This window comes from Cervus elaphus, chromosome 30 (assembly GCF_910594005.1).
Source record: "Cervus elaphus chromosome 30, mCerEla1.1, whole genome shotgun sequence".
NCBI lineage: Eukaryota > Metazoa > Chordata > Mammalia > Artiodactyla > Cervidae > Cervus > Cervus elaphus.
Window position 1 is genome coordinate 70,985,483 of NC_057844.1, and position 26,047 is coordinate 71,011,529.

The window sequence follows — 26,047 nt, forward strand, 5'->3', positions numbered from 1 at the left end:
TTGTTGATGTGAAAGTGTTTACTGCAGTTCCTAGCACAGAAGAGATGTTCAATAAGTGGAAACAATTATGGAAACATATTTTACCAGAATATTAAATTGACGGTCCCTTTCTGTGGTGTGAATGTTTGTGTAAAAGGAATGAAAATGGAATTCTTGAGGTTATAGCTTAAAGGGTACTGGTGCTGGTATAAAGAGCACAACTGGCAAGAAAACAGTCAGCCAAGATTTCCTCCACAGAAGAGAGATCAAACCCCAAGTCAGAGGAGAGCAAACATCTGGGAATGAGATGCACAGAGCTGAAGAGCACTGTCTCCAGAGATCAGCATCCCCAAAGGATGGTGATACCCCAAAGGATACAGGATATGATAGAAACCTCTTCAAGTATGGTTCATGCCTTACCTCCTGCTAGAAGCCAGCAGAGTTATCAGCTTTTTATAGGAGACTCCCATGCCATAAACCTGTGTTACGAGTGAAGTAGAAAACCCTGATTTCCCACTTGGGGTCTGGAAAATTCAGAAAGCCAGAGGCAGCAGGCTTATGGAGTCTGGAGCCAGGATGAGAGAATGCCACAGAGGGAGATTAAGTGTGTGTTGTCCAGCTGAGGAGCAGATGAGAACCAGTTACATCCTTCCTTTAAAACCCCATGAAGTGAAGTGAAGTGAAAGTCACTCAGTTGTGTCCAACTCTTTGTGACCCCATGGACTGTCCATGGAATTCTCCAGGCAAGAATATTGAGTGGGTAGTCTTTCACTTTTCTAGGGGACCTTCCCAACCCAGGGATTGAACCAAGGTCTCCCGCATTGCAGGCGGATTCTTTACCAGCTGAGCCACCAGGGAAGCTCAAGAATACTGGAGTGGGTAGCCTATCCCTTCTCCAGCGGATCTTCCCAACCTAGGAATCAAACCAGGGTCTCCTGCTTTGCATGCAGATTTTTTTTTACCAACTGAGCTTCAGGGAAGCCCTAAAATCCCATAGCAAAGTAGATTTTAAAAACAAAACAAATTAAAAAAAAAAAAAACAAATTAAAAAAAGCAAAATATGCTGGGAAAGCAGAAGCCAGACTTTGCTAGAGTTTAACAAACACTAGGAGAATAAATAAGAATTCTTCTTAAATACAGGTCAACTACTTTATAATCAGTTTAGATCTATAATCTCTATCCTTCATTTTCCAGGTTACCAGTGGTGCAGGAAAAGGAAATATCATGTCCCAGGAGCTCTGACTAGCTGTCTAGTGAGGGTCCTTGACTTCTGCAGGAAAGAATACAAGAGCGAGCTGAAGTAGAGTGAAAATGAACTGATTCAGGGAGGTACACACTCCACAGACAGAATGTGGATTTTCTCAGAAGGCAAGCGTGCCCCCAAAGTATGGGGTTGTGAGTTCTTATGGGTTGGGGAATTTCATAGGATAGCGAGTGGGAGGAATATTCTTGCTATTCTGAGGAAGGGATGGGGATTATCACGAACTGGGTCACTGCACATTTTTTTGGCTTTTTATACTCAGCCTTAGAACTATCACAATGCCTGTCATGGTGAGAGGGGAATGATTTTTAGTGTGCTAATTAAGGTGTAATGAGTTAGAGGTCAATGACCAGATCATGCTCAACACTATCTTGATTGCAGCTGATTCGAGCCAGTTTTTGTGGGATCCTGTTTTTCTTAATATCTATGCTCCTGTCCTCATTCTGTTAACCACTGTGCCCCCTCCTTCCTGTCTCACAAGCATAGACACAGTTTCCATAGTGATGAGGCCATCTTGGCCCCTTACCCAGGAGCCCAGACCTGGTTCTCTTGCACCCTGATGCCTATAACCTTTCCTTTCCTATTTAAACAATACCCAGTTGTCTTCCTCAAATGAAGGGCACCAAGGACTTCCACTAATTTCAGGAGCAACATCAAACCTCTGACAAGAGGGAGTTACTTTGTGGGTAAAAAAAACAACAAAACAAACAAAATTGATTATTTCTTCTGGCTTAGGGAAGAAATTGGTCTCTTTCTCTTCACTGGATTATCACCACAGGTAATAAAGGAAACGGTCCTTAAAGGTAAGGTAGTGCCCTTAATATTCCAGGAGGCCAGGTGCTGATGAAGCAGTCACTAGCAAAGCCCCCCAACAATTCCCTGGAGTAAAAGTAGAATCTGGGTCTTCCCAGGTGACTCAGTGGTAAAGCACCTGCCTACCAATGCCAGAGACACATGAGATGAAGGTTTGATGCCTGCTTGGGAAGATCCCCTGGAGAAAGAAATGGCAACCCACTCCAGTACTCTTGCCCAGGAAATCCCATGGACGGAGGAGCACGGTTGGCTTCAGTCTATGGGGTCACAAAAGAATTGGACACGGCTGAGCAACTAAACAACAGAAAGTAGAATCTGGGTCATAAAATAAAAATCTAACCTTTTTTCTTTCCCTTTGTGCTGAGTTGACTTTCACTTGCTCACAGGTCACCTCCTGCAGAGGCCTCACATCCCTGGCCCTTCAGACGAGACGTCCTGGGGAGAAATGGCTCCAATGACACCTCACCACAGAGGGCCGTGTGCAGAGACGCTGCTCCCGGGGCTGTGATTCAAGATGGCGGCCAGGGGACTGTGGGCAGAGACCATGCACCTGGCACTGTGATCTGGGCGCGTAGCTACACAGCTGAGCCCGGACTCGCGCGAACCCCGCCCCTCTCCACTCGCATGAACCACAAGCAGCACCCCTGGAGGGCTTTTAGGGGAAAGCATGTGCTCCAGAGCCAGTTCCATTGGAACAAGCCACACCTGGCAAAGGACCCTTGTTGGGGTCTGACGTGGGAGGGTGAGTAACCGAACAGGAAGAAATCCAACCCCCTTCAGCTCAATAACAGAGTGGGATTCTCCTAGAGACCTAGATGAGGGAGAAGCAGCAGGCTAGTTAAGAAAATTATACTTAATACCATTGTAGTTTGCATCGTTCCCTTTAAAAGTTATGTTTACTCTTGGAAACCTGTGCCTCCCCTCCTGATAGAAGCTGAGTGAGGCTTGTATACCTTCCTGTTCTATCAGGTCAAAGACTTAAAGAACCAAGCTCTCAGGAGCTTCTCATAGTGGGATTCTTGAGGGAAATCCATTGTCTGGGAGACTCAGGCTCACACTAGACCCAGAAACCAACAGCGTCTTCTCTTTCCAATGCCTGCACCCTTACTGACCTGAGCCCCAAGAAATGCCCCTCATGCTAAACTGAGGATTTAAACTCGAGATTTCCCAACTGGCCAGAGAATGGAGCCTGACTCAAGTGATGAGACCTTCATGGGGAAGTGGTTTTCCCATGAGGATCGGTCTCCTGCAGGAGGCAGGTAGACATTCATGTGAACAGAGTGGAAGGAGGCCCTCAGTAAACACCCAGGTTCAAGAGGGATGGTGTTGCCCTGGGGAGTTCCCCCAAAAGAAAGAAAGTGTAGTTGCTCAGTTGTTTCTGACTCTCTGCGACCCTATAAACTGGAGCCCACCAGGCTCCTCTGTCTGTGGAAATCTCTAGGCAGGAGTACTGGGGTGAATTGCCATTCCCTTTTCCAGGGGCTCTTCCCAACTTGGGAATTGAACCTGGGTCTTCCACATTGCAGGCAGATTCTTTACTATCTGAGCCACAAGCAAAGCCTAGTCTCAATTCTTTAAGTGATTTCCCCTTTATAATATGGGAAAAAAATTGTGAAAAACTTCAGCTATTTCCCTGCTTACTGAAACAGATACCGACCCTTTTAAACATATTCTGTTTCTTGAGTTAACTAAGTGAAACCATCCCTGCTCAGCGCAGGGCTGCAGTTCCAGGGAGGCTGACGGACAGGATGGTGAGATGGAAAGGGGAACAGTCTCCCCACCTCCACTCACTGACCTACTGGGGAGAGAGTGTCATCCTGTCAAGTGAACTGTGACTCAGGAACTCAGGTCCTGAGAGCAGACCTGTGAAGGGGACAGAGCAGGAGGTGAGGGGGGAATTCCCCACAGTATCAGCCACCCTGTGAAGGGGACAGAGCAGGAGGTGAAGGGAGAATTCCCCACAGTAGCAGGGAGCTTTTCTTAGTGCACAGTCAGGAACAGCAGGGAGAATGAATCTGCTGTCTGTCACTACATAAACCACCTGAGATATAAGCAGCCTAAAGCAGTGGTCACTTATTCATTACTCAGCACAGTTGTGAGGTCTGATGAGGCAAGGCTATTGCTGGCCTCCTGGGCTCACTGACAGGCCTGCCCACAGCCGGGGGTCCCACTGACACTGGGTGTCCAGACGGGCCTCATTTCCACTGTGGGCCAAGCCAGGATGGCTGAGGACATGGAATGGCCTGGTTTCTCTCCCTATGTGGCCTCTCATGTCAGACTGCTGACAGCTCAGTGGTCAAGGAGGGACTCTGTGATGGAGTCACCTCTGAGCTGAGGTCTCCTAAAGGATTAGAAGGCAGCAGTGAGCAGGGAACAGGGGAAGAGGCTGGTGAGAGGACAGAAATCGACGTATAAGAGAGAATAACATGTGCCTGTGAGGTAGGAGGAAGTATGAAGCTTTCTAGGAAAACAGGAATAAGGTTAGGTTTGTTACTGCAAAATATAAGAAAAGAAGGGAGGTGAGTGTCAGGTCATGCAAGTTCAAGGAGCTAAGGAGTTTTGTTTTTTGTTTGTTTGTTTTTAATCTTTGTACAAAGAGTGGGAAACTGTTGAAAAGTTTTAAGCAATGGGGTGACATGATCTGATGTTCTCTTTAAGGAAAGAGCATGATTATGCATTTTAGGTTTTACACGGGGACTGGAACAGGCTTTCTCAACCTTAGCAGGGTTGACATTTGGACCAGACAAGTCTTTTTTGGTGAGGGGACCTGTACATTGCAAGGTGTGTCACAGCGTCCCCAACCTCCATCCACTGGATGCAGTAATAACCTGCTCCCTCAGTCGTGGCAACCAAAAATTTGTCCAGACATTGTTGGTGAGATATCCCTGGGAAAGCCAGTTCCTGATTGAGAACCACTGGGCTGGAGTGAATGCAGGGTTTCCTGTTTTCCAGGAGAGAAATACTCATCATCTGGCTTGTGTGGTGGAGGTGGAGCTGAGAAGAATAGATGGGACTGCAGACACCAGGAAATGAACTCAGCAGTACTTGGGTGGACAGACCCATCATGGTGACCCAGTCCTCAATCTTCTCTCTACTTCCCTCCTTCAACATTCCACCTGCTCTGAAGAAAGAATCTGGTTTTGTGTTGGGGATACTCATAGTTGGGTGGCAAAAGGATAGTATGTGGAATATAAAGTTCTCTTTCACCCTGTTGTAGTTTGTTGATGCAACACTCATATAGTGTTGAAATCTGATCCAGGAATTGATTGCTCACATAGGGTCAAACTTTGATCAAGGAACTGGTTGAAAATCAGCAATCCAGGGCAAAAACCCCCAAAAGTTAAAAAACAACAAAAGGGACTTCCCTGATGATCCAGTGGGTAATAAGACTATATGCTCCCAATGCAGGAGGTACAGGTTTAATCTTATTTTCCCTGGTCAGGGAACTAAGATCCCATCTGCCACAACATGTGATATTAAAAATAAAAAAGAGAGAGAAAGAAAGAAGGTTGGTTATTCCCAGGATTGTTTGTTTACTTATTTTTGGCTGTGCTGGTCTTTTGGTGTTTGTTGCTTTCATGAGGCTTTCTCTAGCTGAGGAGAGCAGGGGCTACTCTTCATTGTGGTGTGTGAACTCATTACAGTGACTTCCCTTGTTGCAGAGCGCAGGCTCTAGGTATGCGAGCTTCAGTAGTTGCAGCATGGGCACTCAGTATTTGTGGCACACAGGCTTAGATGTTCCACAGCATATGGATTCTTCCCGGACCAGGGATCCAACCTGTGTCCCCGGCATTGGCAGGTGGATTCTTATTCACTGTGCCACCAGGGAACTCGTCCCAGGCTTATTTTTGAATGAGGGAAGTCTAGAGGTCTGGAGAGCAAACTGAGACGTGAGGGCAATGAAGAGAGGACTCTGGAATGAACTTGCATGAGGCACTGGTAGCAAGCCTTAGAACATCTATCTGCAAATGCAACCATGTTCTTTTTAAGTATAATTGTGTCCCCATTCCCTTGGTTTTTCTTGTTCTTATTCACTCACTTAGTCGTGTCCAACTCTTTGCAACCTCATGAACTATAGCACACCAGACTCCTCTGTCCTCCACTGTCTCCTGGAGTTTGCTCAAATTCATGTCCACTTAGTCAGTGAAGCTATTTAACTATCTCACCCTCTACCACCCCCTTCTCCTTTTGCCTTCAGTCTTTCCCAGCATCAGGGTCTTTTCCAATGAGACAGCTCTTCACATTAGGTGGCCAAAGTATTGGCCAGAAATAATCCTTCCAATGAATATTCAGGGCTGATTTTGTTTAGGATTGACTGGCTTGATATCCTTGCTATCCAAGTGACTCTCAAGATTCTTCTTCAGACCATAATTCAAAAGCGTAAGTTCTTTGGGCCTCAGCCTTCTTTATGTGCCAACTCTCACATTGATACATGACTATGGGAAAACCCAGAGCTTTGACTATATGGACCTTTGTCGGCAATGTAATGCCTGGTTTTTAATACACTATCTAGCTTTGTGACACCTTTTCTACCAAGGAGCAAGTGTCTTTTCATTTCATAACTGCCGTCATTGCCTGCATTGATTTTGGAACTCAAGAAAATAAAATCTGTTACTGCTTCCACTTTTTCCTTTTCTATTTGCCATGAATTGTTGGGAACATATAGCATAATCTTAGTTTTATTTCATGTTGAGTTGCAAGCCAGCTTTTTCACTCTCCTCTTTCACCCTCATCAAGAGGCTCTTTATTTTCTCTTCTCTTTCTGCCATTAGAGTGGTATCATCCATATACCTGAGGTTGTTGATACTTCTGTTGGAAATCTTGATTCCAACTTGTGATCCATCCAGCCAGATATTTCACATGATGTACTCTGCATAGAAGATAAATAAGCAGGGTGACAATATACAGCCTCGCTGTACTCCTTTCCCAACTTTGAGCCAATTGGTTCCACATCTGGCTCTAACTGTTGCTTTTTGATCCACCTACAGGTTTCTTTTTACATAATGAATAACAATTCTCTATACTGTGCCCACCTGTTAAGAAGTATCATGAGGAATGGTAAGTTCCCAACCCTAAAACACTGGGAATTCACCTGATCAAAGAACTGTCCTTAGTTCTTATATCTTATATATCTTACATCTTAGTTCCATATCCTATCATGGGAAATAGGTGCTTGAACATTTTTTTATGGAAATTGTCAAACATATCCAGAAGTAGAATAGCACACTGAACTTCCATGAAACAAGCTTCAACAATTATTCACATGCTGTCCATCTCGTTTCATCAAACTCTCCAGTCACCAGTATTTAGCACGACTCCCAGACACATATAATTTCACCAATTGATACTCCAGCACACATTTCTAAGATCTAAACACTTGATAAACACAGTACCATTATCCCTTTACTAATTACCTTAACATCAATATATATGTGTGTGTTTGGATATATATACTCACACTCAGTACAGTATCTCAAGAACATCGTAAGAAACTGACAGACGCCTGCTAAAATCTTAATGCTAGGATTTCACTGCAGTTTTCTTCAGATCCATCAGCCTTCATAAGCATATGCATTTAATTCAGCATTACAATCCTTTATTTACTGAACCCAAGAGGTTGTTCCAATGATCACTGCTTCCTTTTCTAAATCATCACAAGCCATTGGTTTAATACTGCACTTGGGCTTCCCTGGTGGGTCAGTTGGTAAAGAATCCGCCTGCTATGTGGGAGACCTGGGTTTGATTCCTGGGTTGGGACGATCCCCTGGAGAAGGGAAAGGCTCCCACTCCAGTACTCTGGCCCAGAGAATTCAGTGGACTATATCCATGGAGTTGCAAAGAGCTGGACATGACTGAGCAACTTTCACTTTCTTTCAGTCTTTCTTTGGAATTTTACATGAGGGCAATTTCTGTAATGATTTATTTCTTCCCTTTGAAACACTGGATTAAGAGCTTCAGTCTTATCTTGATACCACTCCTTTTCTTTTGCCATCATTATGCAACAAGCTAATGAGATAATTTTCCACCCAACAAATGGAGTCAGATAATAAACATGAGTTTGAGGGTTTCCCTGTGGCTCAGATGGTTAAGAATCTGCCTGCAATGTGGGAGACCTGGGTTTGATCCCTGGGATGGGAAGATCCCTTGGAAAATATAATGGCTACCCACTCCAGTATTCTTTCCTGGAGAATCCATGGACAGAGAAGCCTGGAGGGCTACAGTCCATGGGCCACAAAGAATAGGACATGACTGAGCAACTAATACTTTTACTTTCACTTTGAGGAGAGATAAGAACATACCAAAGACCTGGATGTTGGGACGGGTTGTCGGTGACATGGAGGTCAGGGGCCAACAAAGGTAACTTTTCCTCCCTGTCACAGTTGTAGCGGACCTTGTTCTGGTGAAAATGCTGTGATGTTTGCCTTTGTTGTGTGTTAGTGCCCCACACCCTAGTTTAAAAGTGAGATAAGAAACTAAGCAACACCTCAGACCCTCCTGCCTTTTCCATCCTCCCGGTTCTCCCCTTGTCCTCCTGAGTGAAGTCACTCAACTATCAGGGGATAGGCTTTTAAACAACAAAGAAGATGGCTTAAGGAAGATTTCAGCTCTGAGATAGAACTCTGGAAAGCCTTGCATGAATATGAGAGGAAATCCAAGGGCAAGTCCAAGGGCAGAGGGAATGGAAGGGTGGAGGTGCTGGGGGCAGGGCAGATGAGGACTGGCTGTGGGACCAGAGGACACTCACTCATCTCACCTCCTCCCCACCTCAGTCACGGATTCACTCAGCAGTCAGGGGGCTGGGGATGGAGACACGACAAGCCTTCTCCTCCCCTCAGCCCTGCCCTTCTGGGGAGAGTGAGGAGTTCTCAGAGGTTGAAGGATAGAACTCAGGGATAACCAGTCCTTCCTACCCTGGGAGTGAGAGGGTAACAGGCAGGAAGGCCAGGGGTCTCCAAACAGAGGAAATAGGCTGCAAGTGCCAGACATTTTTATCTCTTTTAAGCAGCAGGAGGAAACAAACCAGCGATATTTTTTTCTTCTCTATACAGATTTAAAAGGAGGTTTCTCTTAAAATGCTGTGTTGCCATGACACCTGGTTTCACCTGAAGCTAACTATTCTCAAACCTTGAGTTAACCAATACATTTCTTTTTCTTCTGGAAATGTTTGTCTTAAGATATGTTAATTTACCTCAGACACTGTAAGTTCTGCCAAATGGCCTAACCTACTTACTCAGATATTGTTCCCCTAATCTATGTAAATGAAACTATTTGTTGGTAATCTGCCCTTCTACAAGATTCAAGTCAATCGTTTTATGGCCAGGGATGAATTATCTGGTGCCATTCTAAATTCTAAGACATTCCTTTCTTTTCATTAACAGACTGTGAGTGACTATATAACTTACAGCTAAAGACTAGGAGGGGGTATTCTTTCTGCCCCCTTCTGATGCCTATGTCAGAAGCTTTCTCTATCTCCTTTATACTTTAATAAAACTTTATTACACAAAAGCTCTGAGCAATCCAGCCTCTTCTCTGGCCCCGGATTGAATTCGTCTCCTCCGGAGGCCAAGAATCCCGGCGTCTTATCGTTCAGCAACAACCTTTCAGGAGTGGATGAGAGATTTGGACATTGTAAAATGTGTGATGTCCCTATTTAAGCGGCTTGTTTGGGGGTGCAGAGTAGCAACCATTTATACAAAGAGACACAACACGTGTTTCCTTAAAGTTGAGTTACCATTCACAGCCTTGACCTCAGAGCCTCAGCATATCAGAGAACCAGCCAGAGTCAGCCCTCAGGGAACGTCTCCATGACACGTTCTTCTGGGAGCCTCTTTCACACACACAGGACAGGCTTTGTGCAAATCACAGGAACTGACTGACAGCCATGCTCTTCCTGAACTTCCCAGTTCTTTTCTCCCTTCTCTCAACAACTATCTTCTCTTTAAATCATGCAGATGTCCTTAGTCTGATACCCTCCCCCCAAACACCTGAAGTTTCAGTTCAGTTCAGTTCAGTCGTTCAGTCGTGTCTGACTTTTTATTTGCAACCCCATAAACCGCAGCACACCAGGCCTCCCTGTCCCTAATCAACTCCTGGAGTCTATCCAAACTCATGTCCATTGAGTCGGTGATGCCATGTCCAGTTCCATGTCCAGTTCTAACTGTTGCTTCCTGAACTGCATACATGTTTCTCAAAATGCAGGTCAGGTTGTCTGGGATATCCATCTCTTTCAGAATTTTCCACAGTTTATTGTGATCCACAATAGCTTTGTGCCAAAAAAGCTTTGACATAGTCAATAAAGCAGAAATAGATGTTTTTCTGGAACTCTCTTGCTTTTTCGATGATCCAGCGGATGTTGGCAATTTGATCTCTGATTCCTCTGCCTTCTCTAAAACCAGATTATAATCTGGAAGTTCTCAGTTCACAGATTGTTGAAGCCTGGCTTGGAGAATTTTAAGCATTACTTTACTAGCGTGTGAGATGAGTGCAGTTGTGCAGGAGTTTGAGCATTCTTTGCCATTGCCTTTCTTTAGGATAGGAATGTAAACTGACCTTTTCCAGTCCTGTGGCCACTGCTGAGTTTTCCAAATTTGCTGACATATTGAGTGCAACACTTTCACAGCATCATCTTTTAGGATTTGAAATAGCTCAACTGGAATTCCATCATCTCTACTAGCTTTATTCATAGTGATGCTTCCTAAGGCCCACTTGACTCACATTCCAGGATGTCTGGCTCTAGGTGAGTGAAGTTTATCAGTCGCTAAGTCCTAAGTCCAAGGGAAAAGAGAAGCAAGTGGACACATTTGAGACTTGGAAAGTTGTTCACCTACTGCCTTGGTGCTTTCAAAGCCAGCCACCAAATACTGGGCCCTCCTCTTCCCAGGTTCTCAGTCAGGTGCTGGGGTCCCTGGAGGAGACACAGCTGCTGCTCTTTCAGGCTGAAGGAGGAAGGAGAGGAGAAAGGAGCCAACACAGGAGAGTCAGGAGAGGGGGGACAGGGAAGGGGGGGCCTCATTTCAGGGAGAAGGAGTCCTGCTGGGTAGAGCCATGTCTCACTTGTGACCTGAGAGGAGAGTAAAAGTCAGTCAATAAAGGATGCGGGGGGTGGGGGGAGGTTTTCTTGGCAGAAAAAGATAGGTCCAAAGGTCCAGAGCAAAGGAGAGGTTAATGGATTTGAGAAACTAAAACAGTTAAGACATGTTGGAACTCAGGTTAGAGTGAGAGAAAGTCTGGAGCTGAAGCAGGAGAAGAGGCAGGTCTCACTGGTGGAGGCCTGTCCCTCCGGACAGACTGGAGTCACTCCCACTTCCTCCTGTGGACACAGTCTTCTGTCCTAAAGGAGTCCTTCCCCAACTTCTTACAAACCCCATTAGGATTTCTCACTGAGTATTTAAAATCCAACCTTCCTCAGCACCTACTAGGGCAGGCCTGGGACTAGATCACACTAGTTATCTATCTAGTTACACTATCTAGAGTAAGCATCTTTTAATTTCATGGCTGCAGTCACCAGCTGCAGTGATTTGGAGGCCCTAAAATAAAGTCTCTTACTGTTTACATTGTTTCCCTATCTATTGGCCATGAAGTGATGGGACCAGATGGTACGATCTTAGTTACTAAATTTTAAAGGAGTGTCACACATATCACTAGAGATGAAATCAAAACTCTAAAGAAGTAGGGTTCTAATATCCTTGAGAAAAATTTTAAATGGGAGGCATTATTGGCATATACCATTAGTTTAAGATTTAGAACAGAATGGTTTGATATTTGCATACACTGCAAAATGATCACCACAATAAACCTGGTTGATACTCGTGACTAGATAGTTACAAATTTTTGTGTGTGGTAAGAACTTTGAAGATCTACTCTCTTAGGAGTAGATCTACTGCAGGGGGCACAGGTTCAATTCCTTATTAGGGAAATAAGCTCACAAATGCCAGAAAACTAAAAAAATAAAAAATAACAGAGAGAGAGAGAAAGAAAAAAAAGATCTATTGTTTTAGCAACTTTCAAACATAAAACACAGTGTGGTTAACTAAACTCACTGTGCTGTACATTACATCCCCAGGTCTTACATAAATAAGTAACTTTTGACCGCCTTCCTCAGTTTTGCCCACTATGCACCCCCGCTTCTAGTAACCAACAATCTCTGTATCTATGAGTTCAGTTCTGGTGGTGTTTGGCTTGTTTTTGATAAAATGTCTTAATGTTCAGAGTGCAGATGAGAAGCCTGGCACCATGACCACACAGTGGAGCCTGACTGCACCGACCACGGTGCTGAGAACCCAGGTCTCCTGGGACATTGATGGAGTTTCTCCTCCGGACGCTTCTGAGACCTTCGTGTATATTAACAACACCCTAGAGACTCTCACCACAGTTGTTCATTTACTCGTCCAACAGTCATTGGTGAGCTTTCCCTGTGTGTGCTCAGGTCTGTGTACAAACCGTGGGCAGCGTGAGTTGGGGTTGGGACCCGAGTGGGAGAAGAGTCAGGACAGGAAAGAGCTGGAAACAGCCGCTCGCCCCGTGAGCAGGGAAGGCAGGAGCTTGAACAGCCCGCGAAGGATCCCAAAGGCGCCTGCGCAGACAGAGGCTAAACTTTTGCAAACCCCGCACGTGGGGCCACACCAGCAGGGGGCAGCACCTGGGAGCTTCCTACTGATGGGGACCCTCGCCCCCTCGAACCTCCTGAGTCTGAAACTGCATCTTAACAGTGTCCCCAGGGGACCCACAGACAACTTCAAATATAGAAAATGCTGGTCCCAATTACAGATGCATGGACAGATGGAGAAGTGTGATGAGTTAGGAAGGCTTCCTGGAGGAGGCCTCCAGCAATGAAGATCAGTTCAGTTCAGTCACTCAGCTGTGTCCGACTCTTTGACATCCCCCGGCTTCTGCAAAACAGGCTTCCCTGTCCATCTCCAACTCCTGGAGCTTGCTCAAGCTCATGTCCATCAAGTCGGTGATGCCATCCAACCATTTCATCCTCTGTCGTCCCCTTCTACTCCCACCTTCAATCTTTCCCAGCATCAGGGTCTTTTCCAAAGATTCAGTTCTTTCATTAGGTGGCCAAAGTTTGGGGCTTCAGCATCAGTCCTTCCATTGAATATTTAGGACTGATTTCCGTTAGGATGGACTGGTTGGATCTTCTTGCAGTCCAAGGGACTCTCAAGAGTCTTCTCCAACACTCCAACACTAGTTCAAAACCATCAGTTCTTCGGTACTCAGCTTTCTTTATGGTCCAGCCTTCACATCCATACATGACTACCAGAAAAAACATAGCCTTGACTATATGGACATTTGTTGGAAAAGTAATGTCTCTGCTTTAAAATATGCTATTTAGGTTGGTCATAACTTTTCTTCCAAGGAGCAAGCAACTTTTAATTTCATGTCTGCAATCACCATCTGCAGTGATTTTGGAGCCCCCAAAAATAAAGTCTCTCACTGTTTCCATTGTTTATCCATCTATTTGCCATGAAGTGATGGGACCAGATGCCATGATCTTTGTTTTTTGAATGATGAGTTTTAAGACAGCTTTTTTCAATCTCCTCAATTATTTTCAAGAGGCTTTTAGTTCCTCTTCACTTTCTGCTAAAAGGGTGGTGTCATCTGCATATTGATATTTCTCCCAACAATCTTGATTCCAACTTGTGCTTCTTCCAGCTCAGCATTTAGTATGATCTATTCTGCATATAAGTTAAATAAGCAGGGTGACAACATACAGCCCTGATGTACTCTTTTCCCAATTTGGTAGCACCATGTCCGGTTCTAACTGTTGCTTCTTGATCTGCATACAGATTTCTCAGGAGGCAGGTCAGGTGGTCTGGTACTCTCATCACTTGAAGGATTTTCCACAGTTTTTGTGATCTACACAGTCAAAGGCTTTGGTGTAGTCAATAAAGCAGAAGTAGATATTTTTTTCTGGAAATCGCTTGTTTTGTCAATGTCCAACGGATGCTGGCATGTTGATCTCTGGTTCCTCTGCCTTTTTTTTTTTTTTTTTTTCATTTATTTTTTATTAGTTGGAGGCTAATTACTTTACCATATTGTAGTGGTTTTTGTCATACATTGACATGAATCAGCCATGGATTTACATGTATTCCCCATCCTGAATCCTCTGCCTTTTCTAAATCCAGCTTGAACATCTGGAAATTCTCAGTTCACATACTGATGAATCCTCACCAAAAGAATGTTGACCATTAATTTGCCAGCATGTGAAATGAGTGCAACTGTGCAGTAGTTTGAGCATTCTTTGGCATTGCCCTTCTTTGGGATTGGAATGAAAATTCGCCTTTTCCAGTCCTATGGCCACTGCTGAGTTTTCCAAATTTGCTGGCATATTGGGTGCTGCACTTTCACAGCATCATCTTTCAGGATTTGAAATAGCTCAACTGGAATTCCATTACCTCTACTAGCTTTGTTCATAGTAATGCTTCCTAAGGTCCACTTGACTTCACATTTTAGGATGTCTGGCTCTAGATGAGTGATTACACCATCTCAGTTATACAGATCATTAAGATCTTTTTTGTATAGTTCTGTGTATTCTTGCCCCCTTTTCTTAATATCTTCTGCTTCTGTTAAGTACACTCTGTTTGTGTCCTTTATTGTCTCCATCTTTGCCTGAAATGTTCCCTTGGTATCTTTAATTTTCTTGAAGAGGACTCTAGTCTTGCCCATTCTATTGTTTTCCTCTATTTCTTTTCATTGATCAGTTAAGAAGGCTTTCTTATCTGTCCTTGCTGTTATTTGGAATTCTGCATTCCAATGGGTATATCCTTCCTTTCTTGCTTTGCCTTTAGCTTCTCTTCTTTTCCCAGCTAATTGTAAGGCCTCCTCAGACAACCATTTTGTCTTTTGCATTTCTTCTTCTTGGGGATGGTTTTGATCACAGCCTTCTGTACGATGTTATGAATCTCCATCCATAGTTTTTCAGACACTCTGTGTATCAGATCTAATCCCTTGAATCTATTTGTTACTTCTATTGTATAATCATAAGGGATTTGATTTAGGTCATACCTGAATGGTCTAGTGGTTTTCCCTACTTTCTTCAATTTAAGTCTGAATTTTGCAATAAGGAATTCATGATCTGAACCACAGTCAGCTCCCAGTCTTGTTTTTTGCTGACTGTATAGAGCTTCTCCATCTTTGGCTCGAAAGAATATAATCAATGTGATTTCAGTGTTGACCATCTGGTGATGTCCATGTGTAGAGTCATCTCTTGTGTTTTTGGAAGTGGGTGTTTGCTATGCGTTCTCTTGGCAAAACTCTGCTAGCCTTTGCCCTGCTTCATTCTGTACTCTAAGACCAAATTTGTCTGTTATTTCAAGTATATCTTGACTTCCTACTTTTGCATTCCATTTCTCTATGATGAAAAGGACATCTTCTTATCTTCTTTTGGTATTAGTCCTAGAATGTCTTGTAGATTTTCATAGCACCATTCAACTTTAGCTTCTTTGGCATTAGTGTTTGTGGCATAGACTTGGATTAGTGTGATATTGAATGGCTTGCCTTGGAAATGAACAGAGATCATTCTGTTGTTTTTGAGATTCCATCCAAGTACCGCATTTTGGACTCTTTTGTTGACTATAAGGGCTACTCCATTTCTTCTAAGGGATACTTGCCCACAGTCATAGAAGTAATGGTCATTTGAATTAAATTCAGTCATTCCAGTCTAGTTTAGTTCACTGATTCCTAAAATGTCGATGTTTACTCTTGTCATCTCCTGTTTGATCACTTCCAATTTACCTTGATTCATGGACCTAACTTTCCAGGTTCCTATGCAATATTGTTCTTTACAGCATCAGACTTTACTTCCATCACCAGTCACATCCACAACTGGGCATTGTTTTCTCTTTGCCTCTGTCTCGTCATTCTTTCTAGAGTTTTTTCTCCACTCTTCTCCAGTAGCATATTGAACAACTACAGATCTGGGGAGTTCATCTTTCAGTGTCATATCTTTTTGCCTTTTCATACTGTTCACGGGGTTCTCAAGGCAAGAATACTTAAGTGGTTTGCCATTCCCTTCTCCAGTGGATCACGTTTTGTCAGAAATGTGAATGAAAGCAGCTGTCTTTTGGGAAGAAATGAGATCTTTTACCTCCAACAGTGGTTCTCAGTTGGCAACAGGGTGGAATCACCTGTGGGGTTTTATTAATAAAAGTGCTGACTCCTGCCTCCCCTCCCCGAGATTCTGATTTAACTGACATGAGTACTCAGCATTGGGATTTTCTAGAGCTCCCCTGGTGATTTGAATTTGCAGCCAAGTTTACAAACCACCAGCCTTTACCATATTGAGGATATAAAGGACTGTACCTGGAGGAGATAACTGAATATACAGAGATCAGGTGATTCTGCAGGAGCAAGAGTGTGTGAAAGGTCGGGGCATGCCCCGGGAAAGTGCCGCAAGACAAATTCCGGAGGCTGGCTAAACTTCCGGGGACCGACCCCCTGCAGCCTGGTCCAATCAGGTACCGACCCGGAGCCCTCGGACACTGACCGCCGCTGTAGCCCGCGCTTTCTTCCTTATATGAAAAGACCTGGCTTGGACGCCGGCCCTGGCTATAAAACCCCTCCCCACCCCTCATACCTCGCAGACTCCCTTTTGTCTCCTCACTCACCCGCCCCCGGGAGTTCTGCCCGAGAGCGACCGTTCAATAAAAGGCCTTTACCACCGGTCCTTAGAGGCGGTTTTTTCCTCCCGCGGCGTTTTTCTAACAGTGTGCCTTTCTGTGTGTGGAGGATGGAGTGAATGAGGGTGAGGCAGTTAGAGGCCCCGCCCCTCTTGCCCGCTGTGAGGCCTTCCTGGCCCCTCATTCCCTGGCCTTTCCACTCTCCTCACCTGGATTCCTGGATTCTGCTGCCCTCTGGTGGTAATTTTCAGTATGGTACAGTTGCCCCTGGAGGTTTCATACAAGCCGAGCCTTGTTTCATCACAAACCCCATGAACAGGATTCCCTAGATGTGGTTTGCCAGGAGGGAAATCCTGGGAGCCGAACACAAGGAGCAGCTCAGCAGAAACTTCAGGAGTCGCTCCTGCACAGGGAAGCTCAGGGAGCTCCAGGTCACTGGCCAGAAGCGGGTCTGGCACATGCCTGTGACTGGAGCCTTCCTGTGCCTGCGGTTTGGGGAAACTGGTCTTAACAGCCAGTGACAGGTGCCTATGATATCAAACATCAGGAAGCGCAGAGGTGTAAGGTGACAAGCTTCACAGTAAACGGCAACCACCCTGCTGTATATTCCGACCTCCTGTATAGCAAAGATGTGTATTTACTTAATTACCATGTTTACTTGTAACACAAGCCTAGAGGGTGTTGGGATCCCCATCTCACAGACAAAGAAACAGGCCTACAGAGCTTAAGGAAATTGCTCAAGATCATATGACTCCTAACTGACAGAAGCAGCTTCTGAGCCCAGGCAGGTGGGACCACACAGTCTGTCCCCGCTCCTCCCGTGTCCTGGCAGGACCTGGAGTTCTCTCCTGTCCAAAGACCTGCTCAGTGGCTTCAGCCCAACTCTCCAGGTGGGTCCGTGTGGTCCCTCCAGGCGCTCGCAGCCCCTTTGCTCCTATTGCCCCGACTCGGGTCCTTCCTTCTGCAAGGCAGCCCCGAGAGCCCCATGGTCGGCAGGAGGGCACCCTTGCCCCCTTCTGGCAGCTTCTCCTTGCAGCCAGTTCCCAGGTGTGGGGTCAGGCCAGGTTGTGAGGAGAATCAGAAGAGGAGCATGAATGGAGTGAGCTCATGGTCAGCACCGCCCTCTGACCTGGGACCTCCCTCTCTCTCCCTGACACTTCCCGCCACTCGTGGCAGCTCCCCTCTACATCCCCCCTGCCATTACAAGTGCTCCTGGAGCTCTGCTGTGGATCAGAGTCACCAGGGGAGGGGTCAGAATGCAGGTTACTGGGCTCCAACCCCAAAGATCTGATGCAGGGGGTTACACAAGTGGGGCCTGAGAATTTGAATTTTTAACCAACAACCCAGTCAGTTTTGATGCAGGGGGTCCTCTGAACACACTTTGAGAAACATTTAACAGACTTGCCACTCACATCTGTGAGCCCCGGGTCAAGAGCAAAAATGAAGTCCATACTATATGTTTTAAATATTTAAAAGTTATAAATCAAACAAAACTGTCAAGTACACCTATATAACTATTAAAATCTGGCAGACTGGGGTTTTGGACACTGAGTTCCAAGCCAGAAGGCAGGACAGCAGAGGGAGGGGCCGCCCCAGCCCCCAGCCGCCCCCCTGCTCTTCCCACCTCTGGCTCTGACCCTCTTTGTGCCCTGAGGAATCTGCTGCTCAAGCAAGAGCACTCCCAGCCTTTAAGTTCAAGCTCAGACCACCTTCTTCCCACCCATAAACAGCTGCATCTTGACCACCTGTCGGGCTGGGAGATGAGCCCTAGGATAGAGGCCTGCACTGGCGCTGGGAGCAGATATTCTGGAGTCCAGGTGCTCAGAGCATGGCTTGGGGGGGGGGGAGGGGCTCCAGGTGGCCACACCCCCTGGTCCTCTCTGGCTGCCTGCACCTGGGGGAGGTGCAACCACAGGATGACCGGAGCAGGGCCTCTAAACCAGCGCTTCTCTGACTGTACTGTTAGCAGGACTTACCTGGGATCTGGAGATTCTGAGTCAGTGGGCCTGGGGTGGAGACAAGATTCTGTGTCCTAACTGCCTCCCAGGCCAGCCGATGCTGCTGGTCCACAGGCCACACTTAGAATAGCAGAGCTCTGGGGCAGGGTGGGCAGAGGTTTCCTGTAAAGGACCAGGAAGTACATTTCCAGGCTTTGCGGGCCTTATGATTTCTGCTCAGAAAAACATCTACTTCTGCTTCATTGACTACACTAAAGCCTTTGACTCTGCAGATCACAAGAAGCTGGAAAACTTAAAAAGGTGGGAATCCCAGACCACCTTACCTGTCTCCTGAGAAACCTATACATGGGTCAAGAAGCAGCAGTTAGAGCCGGACATGGAACAACTGCTGCTGCTGCTGCTGCTGCTAAGTCACTTCAGTCATGTCCGACTCCGAGCGACCCCATAGACAGCAGCCCGCCAGGCTCCTCCGTCCCTGGGATTCTCCAGGCAAGGATACTGGAGTGGGTTTCCATTTCCTTCTCCAATGTATGCATGCATGCTAAGCCGCCTCAGTCGTGTCCGACTCTGTGCAACCCTATGGACAGCAGCCCACCAGGCTCCTCCATCCACAGGATTCTCCAGGCAAGAATACTGGAGTGGGGTGCCATTTTCTTCACCAATGGAACAACTGCTTCGGTCAAGATTGGGAAAGGAGTATGGCCAGTATATTGTCACCCTGTTTATTTAATTGATATGAAAAAGAATGTATGTATAACTAAATCACTGCTGCACAGCAGAAATTAACACAACATTGTAAATCAATGATACTTAAATTTTTAAAGAAATAAGAAAAAAAAAAAAAGCCAAGGGTGTCATTAGGTTCGCTATTAATAATATTGAGTCTGGTTACTTGCTTAGCCAGATGTTTGTCATATTTTTCCACTTTGAAAGTACAATTCTTCCCTAAAGAATTAATCTGAGAAGATACTTTGAGCCCATGAAAATGCTGTGTCTCCCCCAGCCCATGAACATTCACTGTACATTCAGACAATGATGAATTTTGTCTGAATTATTTTTGACAACAATGGTTGCTACTTTTCTGTCAATCTATCTACGTTTGTGAATTGACCTGGTACTGCAAAAAAGGGCTTTCCCTTCCTACCATCTATTTTATGACTTATAGGAATCAGTATAAACTCATGAATTTTTAAAGTTTTTAGTGTTGTAAAATGTAGGGTTTAAAAGCCCTCAATCCTCTGTTTATCATTATTTACTCATGACATTTCTAATGTGATATAAACTCCAGAGACTCATTTTTTGTCTAGGTAGTCTGAAAATTTTAATTTTAAAAATGGTTTTCATGTAATGTCCTCCAGAATTAAATATGATAAGCTTTTGGATCAAACACTGTTTTGGAATACCCCAGGCTTCCACCTATTGGGATGGATACTAGTGAGCATGGTTGCTGAGTGAAAGAGTGAATTTAGTCAGAACCATCCAATGTAAACTTCTTGTAGAACATTCCTAGTGTGTCTAAATCTTAACTTTGATTCTTATTAACTTTACATTTAGAAAAGAAAAACTCAGTTAATGCACATTCTTTCTGTTTTTAAAGAAAAATTAATAGCTTACACTTAAAACCTTATGTTTACAAAATCTCTGAAGGTTTCAAAGTGGCCTGCTGTGCTTCCAGGGACCTTCTTCAACCTTAGGACAATGCTGCTGATTCAAGAATAGAATTGGTAAAAATATATGCACAGTATTCTTTTTAGACTTGAAACAAATCCTTTAAACTTAAACAGGAGTTTACTTATTTCTACCGTTTTAATGTTATTAAAAATATTGATAATGTTTAGTAGGGCCTTTTGAAAGCCTGTGTGGTCTAATTTTAAGATAAATATGATGGTAACAATTAATTAAGAGGATGGTGATAGAGAGGGTAGTACTACTTGACAGCTAATCACATATACAGCATTGTTCAAAAACATTGAACATATCCAACATTGCTTCTTACCTGTCTGGGATTAAATATCAGTTTTATCTAATTTTACATTTTCAGCCCATTGCAACCTAACCAATGATCCACTGTGTACAGCTGGTGTGCAGCTCAACCACACCCCCTCCACACCTACCCGCAAGAGCAACACTCACTGCTCCCTGGGGTGTTCAGGATCCCACCCATGCTGAGGGGGGATGTCACAGCAATACAGATGGTTGTGAGTTTCTAGCTCTTGAATTTCCTGTACTTACTTCTAATCGGCTTACAAACAGGTCACGGACTAACACTAGTGCACAGTCCTCACTGTGAGTATCACTCTCACAGCTGATCTTTGCAGCAGCCCTCTGAGAACCACACTATCCCCACCTCAACTTTCAGACAAAGACACCGAAGGACAGTGGGCTTCCCATCCTTAAGAACCCACACTTACCAGGAAGCAGAACTTGTATCCAAACCCAGTCAGAGCCCAGAGGAGCCAGTATTTGTCCCTGACTCCAGAGTTTGGGCTTCTCCCCATGTGCTTGTGTCATTTTAACTACATGTGGAGGAGGAACAGTTTGGTTTAGGCCATCAGATGAGGACCTCCTCAAGTACACCTTCTACAGTCTACAAAGCTCCTTCATCCACACCCATCCTGTTCTCCTCTCCTGGTGATAAGCATCACCAAGGTCAATGACTCCACACTGTGCACTGTGTCTTTGGATACTCTTAGTCTATCCATCATCCCAACCAAAGCAATGGTTCAAGAGCAGGAACCATATTCATTTTCCAGACAAAGCAGCTGAGATTCAGAGGTTGAGATGCTTACCCAAGCATGTAACTAGGACTACGTGGCTGTAGGATGTCCAGAGCCTATTTTGTCAAGGATGGTGCCATTCTAATGTCCTGGCACCTTGGCTGGTTACTGTTTTCCCACACTCACACTGCTAGTGGGTAGTAGAGAAAGGACAGGTCAGTGTGGCTGACTCTAAAACCAGGGCTTTCTGTTATCCCAGGCTACCTCTTAAAATCTCAAAATTATAAAGTTAGAAGGAAGACTTGCTCTCAGTCATCATTTATTCAGTCAACAAAAATTTACTGAGCACCCTCTGTGCACAGATACTCTGCTGGAAGACATAATTAAAACATGAACAGGGTACAGTTTCAAGTCTTTTTCTCACTCAGTTTAGTGAGAAAACAGACCATGTGTGACGACTCAGTCAGGGCAGACCACATCATTTACAGGGCCCCATGTACAATGCAAAGAACAGGCCCCTTGTTTACAAATGAAGTATCTCATGATGGTGACAACAGGACACTAACCAAGTATGGTTCAGTTTAACACGAGAGGTGCTCAGGGTCCTACACAAATCCGAGTTACCTAGGATGATGACTGATCTTAAGTTTACTTCCTAGAAGAGCTGACAACTGGGCTGACCCTGGAGAATGGGGATATTTCCTCTTCATGGACCTTCTCTACTTTTTAGAGTAGAGGCTATTGAGAAGAATCACTGAGTCATCATTTTGAATTAAATGTCAGTCATCAAGAGTCTCCCCCACAGTACACCCTCATCACTTACCTCTGGAGCTGTGATACATGCCCAGGGGGGACATGGAGACATGCTGTCCTGACTTCCCTTCAAGGACTCATTGTCCGGCTGCTGTAAGTACTGCCAGTGGGCGACCTTAAACCACCAGCCCCTCTAGGGGCAGCCTGTGTACAATCATCCATCCGGGTAGAGGTATAAAGGCCTGGTCATTGGATGTGTCAGGACAACCCTGAAGGGGCATTGTCACTCCAGACTCCCATGGGGTCAGGTAAGTTTGGCCAGTGATCCAGCTTGACCTTTCCTTCTGCCCTACCCTGTTTCCTCCCTCCTGATTCCACAGTGTTGGCCCCAAGGGCAACCCAGATACACATCCCAGCACTAAACTGCATCCCAGAGAACCAGCCTGCAATATGTATCAGAAAACATTCCAGTGTTTGGGGAGGATTTTTATAGAAAATTACTGGTTACACATGTACTTATAGCATTTTAAAATCCCCCAATAAAATACAAAATGGTAGAAACAAGGACTTTTTGTGTGAATGTAGTTACCTTTCGTTTAAAATCCACAATCTAATATTGTCTGACCAAATGAAATTAAGTTATATACTAATAACAAAAGAAAACTACATGTTGAACCATGTGAAAATGCCATTTCATAACTTATAAAAAGGCTGAATGTTAGCAGTTCCACGTGGTTCAATCTAATAGAAAAAATCTATTAGCATTTGAAATTTAGAGAACATTATACTTATGAATAACTCATGAGTAAAAGATATAGTTAATGAGATAAATTAGGAATTAGAAAATATGTAATCCTATGGCTATTGATTGGTGGTGAGTACCAATAATTGCAGGTTGCAGTTAAAGTATATCTTAGGGAAAAAAGTCAGCTCTATATACTTTTATTAGACAAATTATGAGGTTACTAATCTCTTTTCAATTTAGGAATTTAGAGGAAAAAACCTCAAACTTAAGAAAAAGCTGAAGGAAAGAAGGAATGATACAATGAACTAGGAAAAAAAGAGAATCAATCAAGCAAAAAGTTGATTCTTTGAAAACAGGAAAATCTTATGCAAGATTATTTATAAAAAAGAAGGCTCAAAGAAAATTAAAAAGCCAAAAGAACACAGGGATGCTGCAGAAATTAAACATACAAGATATTGTGAATAAATTTATGCCAATCAAGCTCAAAAACTCACAGGAAACAGAGCCACTTCTAGAAAAATGAAACTTACCAAAATGATTCTGCAGAAATAACACACTGAATAGGAAGTACATAATTAACAAAAGTTACCCAGACAATGATGGCTGCACAACACTGTGAATGTGACTAATGCCACTGGATTGTGTGATTCAAAATGGTTATATGGCAAATTTTACGTTATATATACTTTACCACAAGTTTTAATGTAAAAAAATAAAATCCTCTATCTAGAAGACAGTCTAGCACACATCTGTCCTTCATAAGCAAATCGCCTAGAAGGGCTCCTATTTTCAGAAAGCATATTTTCTCTTCCTTCTGTTTTAGAACATATATAATAATGTCATTCTGTATTTTAACCATATATCTATTTTTTCTTTTTTTGGAGGGGAGACTGCTCTCTCCTATGATGTCAATTAAACTATAGTATATTGTTTTTTTCTATCAGGTTTCTCTGTAGTATTTTAACCAGAGGTCTTTTGGTGGAAAAATGGATCCTATTCACGTTAAAGGAAGTGGGGACACAAAACAGTAACTTCACACAGTCTTCAAGTAAACAGAATCCCTGATATATCTGGAAAGTGAGAGGGTAAAAGGCAGGAAGGCCAGGGGTCTCCAAACAGAGGAAATAGGCTGCAAGTGCCAGACATTTTTATCTCTTTTAAGCAGCAGGAGGAAACAAACTGGCGATATTTTTTTTTCCCTTCTCTATACAAATTTAAAAGGAGGTTTCTCTTAAAATGCTGTGTTGCCATGACACCTGGTTTCACCTGAAGCTAACTATTCTCAAACCTTGGGTTAACCAATACATTTTTTCTTATGGAAATGTTTGTCTTAAGCTATGTTAATGTACTCCAGACTCTGTCTTCAAGTTCCACCAAATGGCTCAGAACCTATTTGACAAACCAGTATGTTATACTCAGATATTGTTCCCCTAATCTATGTAAATGAAACTATTTGTATGGTAATCTGCCCTTCTACAAGATTCAAGTCAATCGTTTTGTGGCTTGGTGCCAGGATTATCACAAAATGCAATTTATGGATGAGGGGCCTGGTGCCATTCTGAGTTTTAAGACATTCCTTTCTTTTCAATAACAGACTGCTAGTGACTATATAACATCCAGCTGAAGACTAGCAGGGAGGTACTCTTTCTGCCCACTTCTGATGCCTATGTCAGAAGCTTTCTCTATCTCCTTTATATTTTAATAAAACTTTATTACACAAGAACTCTGAGCGATCCAGACTTGTCTCTGGCCCCTGACTGAATTCGTCTCCTCTGGAGGCCAAGAATCCCGGCGTCTTATCATTCAGCAACAACCTTTCAAAAGTAATACATAAATCTGGGAATATTAAAAAAAAAAAAAAAATCTGTGACAACTTTGTCTCAAATCTTAGAAAATGAGTTTAGCTCTGGAGTCTCTCAAGAAACAAAACCTGGGAGACAGTTTTTATTGGTGGCCTGCACCTCAGATTTGGATAAGAACGAAAGTAGTATAACATTAAGTAAACATAATCAATCCTTTTTCAAGAGCTTGAAATCATTGAACGAAGTTGGAGAACTGACATCGTATAATGTGTAAATATTTGTTCTTGGTATAAAAAAAGTACAATATAGTTTACGCAGTGCAAAACCTTTTGGAAAAAAGCCTTTGGAATAGACATGAACTCATGGTAGAATCACAGTGTTGACTCAAAAATTGTGAAGGCTGAGGGCTGTCTGCTGGAAACATTCACAACCACAAGGTCACTGTGAGTAACATCTGGCTATTTCCTTTTGAAGTACACCTGAGGGAGAAAAAGACAAAAACAACATGTTTAAAAGTTTTAAAGTCCTCCTCCTGAGGCAACACATTTCTAGGTTTACTTCTTCATGTGAAGCAATCATATCACTATTGAAGGCACAGTTTTAAAAAAACCAGGGCTGTATTTATTCTATGGAGGAAGTAGCCCCATTAAAACCCTCAGTGGGGCTGGACTTAATACCAAACAATCTGTAGATTTACTAGATTTCTGATCATTCTGATTCACAGATATGCTTTATCACTACAGTAAATTGATAAGCAAATATTCCCTGAAATAAATTAAAAACAGGGTAACAAAGAGGCTAGGAAGTCTAGCATCTGAACAGGGTTTGTCATTTTCACACATAAAAGGAGCACAACAGATTTGGATGTTGATATCAAGTTGTTATCTTTATATTTTATAAACTTTGATCGACAAGCACTGAAACGCTGGCATATATGTATGAAATATCTTATTGTTTAATTTGTGCAGCAAAGCAGTTATAGGGCCTATAGAAATGTGATCTGTGGATAGTGGGTCCCAAGAATGAAAAGAAAATCTAAACCTTTAACAAGGACTCAACCAAATGACTTCTCTAAAATGGAAGATGATACCAAATAATATGGCAGTTCTTTGCCAGACCTTTGAGCTCTTGAATTCTACCGATTTCTAGCTGAATTGGAAGAGATACAGGTTTTCTCAGTGTATAATCAGAACATAGAGGAAATAAAGTGCTGTCAAGGTCCACAATCATCAGTTTTTAATAACTATATTGTATCTTGGTTCCTTAACAGATGCACATAACAAAATAAAATAATGTCAGGGCTTGTAAAGCCTTATCTCTGAATGTGTTTGGGCAAAAAAGGACTTCAAATGTAACTCTTCTTCCTCAAAGAAGAATGTGAAAAGTTTCATTTGA

The 26,047-nt window shown here is 43.6% G+C and overlaps 1 protein-coding gene across 5 annotated transcripts in view; it reads right to left on the minus strand.

Moving 5' to 3' along the window:
- LOC122686751 (ATP-binding cassette sub-family C member 4-like) overlaps positions 1-26,047 on the minus strand; it is a 2,082,459-nt gene that overhangs the window by 949,136 nt on the left and 1,107,276 nt on the right. The window contains exon 31 of one of the 5 annotated variants that reach the window (XM_043891987.1): positions 25,100-25,131. The exons of the other annotated variants lie outside the window; for them this stretch is intronic. The gene's annotated coding sequence lies outside the window, so the exon portion shown is untranslated. Of the gene's footprint in view, positions 1-25,099; positions 25,132-26,047 lie in introns of those variants that run through there. 5 annotated transcript variants of the gene reach the window in all.